Source organism: Patagioenas fasciata, chromosome 8 (genome assembly GCF_037038585.1).
Source record: "Patagioenas fasciata isolate bPatFas1 chromosome 8, bPatFas1.hap1, whole genome shotgun sequence".
Classification (NCBI taxonomy): domain Eukaryota; kingdom Metazoa; phylum Chordata; class Aves; order Columbiformes; family Columbidae; genus Patagioenas; species Patagioenas fasciata.
Genome location: NC_092527.1, coordinates 7,946,778 through 7,951,362, shown reverse-complemented (window position 1 = coordinate 7,951,362; position 4,585 = coordinate 7,946,778). Strand labels below are relative to the sequence as shown.

The 4,585-nt window shown below is 52.7% G+C and overlaps 1 long non-coding RNA gene across 1 annotated transcript; it reads right to left on the bottom strand.

Annotated features, from left to right (window-relative positions):
- Window positions 1-225: 225 nt before the first annotated feature.
- LOC136104431 (uncharacterized) lies at window positions 226-1,687 on the bottom strand. Its single transcript, XR_011740160.1, has 3 exons — window positions 1,499-1,687; window positions 1,264-1,339; window positions 226-398 (listed from the first exon to the last, which is right to left on the bottom strand). It is a non-coding gene; the product is annotated as an uncharacterized lncRNA (long non-coding RNA).
- Between the last annotated feature and the right edge of the window lie 2,898 nt (window positions 1,688-4,585).

Genomic DNA, 4,585 nt, shown 5'->3' with positions numbered 1-4,585 from the left:
CACTGTCCCAGGTTGGCCAGAGAGGTGGTGGATGAACCATGGCTGGAGACATCCCAGGCCAGGCTGGACAGGGCTCTGAGCAACCTGAGCTGGTGAAGATGTCCCTGCTCATGGCAGGGGTGGCACTGGATGAGATTTGAAGGTCCCTTCCAACCCAAACCATTCTGTGATTCTAAGTGGGGGATCAAACCAGTCCCAGGGGCACAGGTATCCACCCCTCCCATCCTCAGGGGCTGCGCCACTTACTCAGGCTTCTGAGCAGCTCCTTGGTGGTGGTGGTAGAAGACAAGTGTGGCCATGGCCATGGCCAGGTTGGTCCTGCCCACGCCAGTCTGGCAGCCAAAGAGCAGTGCTGGAGGGGGTCTACCAGAGTTCCGCAGCAGCAGGCTGGGGCTCTCCTAGAAGGAAGACACAGGATGGGGACCACAGGGCCACCCAGGAGAGCTGTCTCTGTCACCACGATGGCCCTGCCCAGGCATGGAGGGGTGGGTAGCATCTCCCCTTTGCTCAGTGAATGGCATGGGTGGGCCAGGACAGCACAACAGGTGGTCCATCCACTGTGTCCCCACACCCTGTGGCCTCTGACACTGGCCTAGCCACCCCACCAGAGATGTTCCCACCACCAGTCCCCAAGCCACTAAGATGAAAGCTCCCAGGCTAAAAATGAGCAGCTCCACCATCAAAAGCTCTGCACTAAATCCAGATCATTTCTCCCAAATCCATTTGGGGAAGAGCCACCTGCACAGGGATGTTGGGAGGTGGTGAGGAATGGTCACCTCTGGCCAGGAGTAGGGACAAGCAGCTGGACAACATGGACGTGAGGAAATGGCAGCAAGATGGGCCAGGGGAGGTTTAGGTTGGGTACTAGGAAAAAGTTCTTCACCCAGAGGGTGGTGGACACTGGAACAGGCTCCCCAGGGAGGTGTCACAGCCCCAAGCCTGACTGTGTTCAAGAGCATTTGGACAAGGGCCTCAGACACACAGTGTGAACTGTGGGGTTGTCCTGTGCAGGGACAGTAGTTGGACTCAATGATCCTTGTGGGTCCTTTCAACTCAGGACACTCTATGATTCTATGACTTCTCCAGCGGGATCTACAGCAACAGGAACAGGATGCAACCACAGGCACAGGCATCTTCTAATGAGCAGCATCAAGCCAAGAGCAGGAGAAGATGCTCTTGGGGAGTCACATTCCCTGACCCAGGTGCAGAAGCAAGTCCTAACCTGACGTGGCCTCACAGACCAGGTGTTTTTGCTCAGCTCACCCTGAGGAAGCAGATGAAAGTGTCGAACTGCTCCTCCAAAGGGGCTCCCTCAGTGGGCAGGGGCAGCCGGTGGTACCTGCCAGGCACAAGGACAACCCTTGTTAGGAGAACGAGACCTTGGGAGCAGCTTCATCCCCACCATGGCAGAGGACATGTGGTTTAAGAGGGTATGAGAGCCCAGTTTGCAAAAGCAAAGCCAGCAGCCACACGTGAGGAGGAGGAGGAAGGGCAGCACCTGTAGGAGGGCAGGAGGAAGATGGGCCTGCGGTAGACCTCCTCTGTCACCTGGATGTCCTCCTCACCCTGCACACGCACAGTGTGGGGCTCGTCCCGCAAGCGCTCCACATCATTGTAGACATAGTAGACGCTCTCGCTCAGCTGCGCAAAGTCGTGGATCTAGTGGAGATGGGGACCACCACCATTAAAACCCATGGGGCACCCACCACCTCCAACAACCCCATTTTTGAGGTGGGGGGATACATTCACCCCATTATCGCTGGGACGATAGGACAAGGGGTGAAGATTTTAAACAAAAGGAGGCGAGATTCAGGCCAGACATGAGAAAGAAGTGTTTTACAATGAGGGTGGTAAGAGCCTGGCCCAGGCTGCCCAGAGAGGTGGTGGATGAACCATCCCTGGAGACATCCCAGGCCAGGCTGGACGGGGCTCTGAGCAACCTGAGCTGGTGAAGATGTCCCTGCTCATGGCAGAGGTGGCACTGGATGAGATTTGAAGGCCCATTCAACCCAAAGTATTCTGTGATTCTATAAGAAACACCAGACGTAGGAGGAGCTTAATCGATGGTAAGGGCCAATGTGTTTAGGATGGCTGCTTGATGCCCCAGACAGTGGTGGGTAGAAGGGCCCTTCAGCCACGTTGGAGATGCAGCAAAGCCCGAGTGCTGCCGGCTACGGGAGTGGGAGAAGAGGCAACTTCAGGAAGCAAATAAAATAGAAATAGCAGATCAGATCTGAAGGGATTATTCCCGACAAGGCGAGTGACAGTGTTAACAGCCTGGAAGTTTCCCCAGTGCCTCAACTTCTAAGTGCATCTCCGAGGAGAGCTGACAGGCAGATCAGTATCAAGAACCACGGACGCAGAGGAGGAGAGACTCATCCCTCAAAACCTCCCCATCCCATCCCTCTCCCTGACATCCAGCGCAGAAAACCAACACCGAGCCTCCAGCTGCGCTAATCTGAAGCACTTTCCTACTTGATTTCCCTCCTTTTCAGCCCACCGCATGAGGGGCATGTCTAAGAGGGCACAAAATCCCGGTTCAAGCGGATGTCAGGGATGTGGCTGTGCCTCGGAGGGGACAAACCCACTGGGCTCTGGTATAACCGGGTCCCACCCGCAGCTGCCGGTCCCTGCAAAGGGTTTGGAGCAGCAACTGGAGCTTTGCCCATGCCCAGCAAGGTGATGGGGTGATGGAAAGAAAGGGGAGCAAGGCGAGAGGGCAAAGGGTGTCCATTGAGATAATTCACTGCTTGACTAATTAAAATTCCTGCCCTTTTGCAAAGGCTGCTAATTGGGGCTGGGATCTCCCTGCTCGCATAGTGGCTTTGCCCAGAGACAGGGGAGCCCGCATGGAGGGGGGGATGGAAGTTTGAAAAGGACCCAGGCCCCTCATCAGGGCCAGTGTAGCCCAGAGCTGTTTTGCCTGACCGATAATAAGTCACCAAATTGCTTTTGACAAGTGAAGGGGATTGGAAATAATGGGGGGTCTGTGGAAAGCCCAGAGTGCAGATGGGGGGGATCCATGAGATAATGAGGAGGAAAAGCCCTGGCATGGTTGGGGTTTCCCACCTCCTGGCAAGGCGGTGGGGACCGGGAAGATGTGTGGGACATCTGCACAAGGCTTCGCTCAATATTCAGCATGGAAACATTCTGCCTGAAGCACAGTTTTACCCAGAGGGGGTCCCACCAGGGCTCCAAGACCTTGCCTCAATTCCAGTTGTTACAAGCCATCTTTAAAACCTCATGTTATGGCACCAAAATCACCGTCACCCGTGGTTTTTCTCTTCCATCTCCCACCCCAGTTTGAATATTTTCCATGTCTTCAGCAGATGTGCCAGCAGGAGCCCCGAGACCCCAGCACAGGATACAAGCGTTACGGCAGCACCAGACATTGGAAATCGGCAATTCGATTGCAATAATTAAAGCGTTCATTTACATATCAATGCCCTCGATACTCCGCACCTTCTATTGCTTTCACAGTGATGCAGTAACCAAATCTGGAGTGTGTATGAACACACGCGTCCGATTTCCTTCTACTCAGAAAAGAAAATGGCCTATTTTTTTCATGTTGACATGCTCTGTGTAATACACAGTTGGTTATTTTAGTATCTAATGCACATGACGGCATCCAGAGAATCTGCACCTCTTGTGAGCTGAGATAGGGGCCTTATTGGAGATTCAGAAGACATCCAGGAGATAGAGCTGGATTCTTGCAAGCATAAAAATTAGGATACATTTGATCAAGACCAGAAAGAGGAGCTAGGATGTGCTGGTTTTGAGGTCAGCCAGGGGGAAAACAGGATATGGAAAAAGAAAAGACACTGTGAGTTAATGATGGTACAAGACAGCCCTTACACATGGGTTTAAGTTGATCTTGCTGAGGGCTCTGTGATCATACGGAGCCGACATCAAGTTTCTCACTTTTTGATGAGAAGTCAGATTCATCCATTTGGTTCCATAACTTGGCTTTTGGGAACAAAAGTGTCCAGGGTTGCGTGGGTTTGGTCTTGCTCATGCACAGGTACAGCCCTGGTGAGCTGCTGCCCTAAACCTCAGTGACTCCTGCCTGCATTTTTCCCCTACAAACTCTGCTTTTGCCCTGGGATGGGATTTCCCTGGAAAAGAGCTACATATTCCTTGCCCACGCAGACATCGCACCCCACTATTCTTCAGGGCACCTGACACATCGCTCTCCCCCTCCCCAGAGTTTTCCACACTGACAGGGGCCAGGAGGAGACAAAGATGCTCATTTCCAAAAAGGAACGTAATTCCTGTGATTTTTCCAGCACAGCAAAGAGGAAAAACATTACTTTAACCCCTTGGTGGCTGTAAGGCCATGGAGCTGTCTGACGCAGCACACTCATCCCCATGCTCCAGGCTCTTTTAGCTTCCACCCAGTTGGTTTCAAAGCAGATCTCATATTTCAGCAGCCCTGTGGGGACCTCAGGAGCTGCTGATATACCTTTTATTTCCCCCACATCAAGTAATACAAAAAAATAAACCTCATGTTTTCATGTTTTTTCCCCTCCTCTACATCTCTAAACTTGGATTGTCTTCCCTCCAGTGGAGCTCTCAAACAGGTACT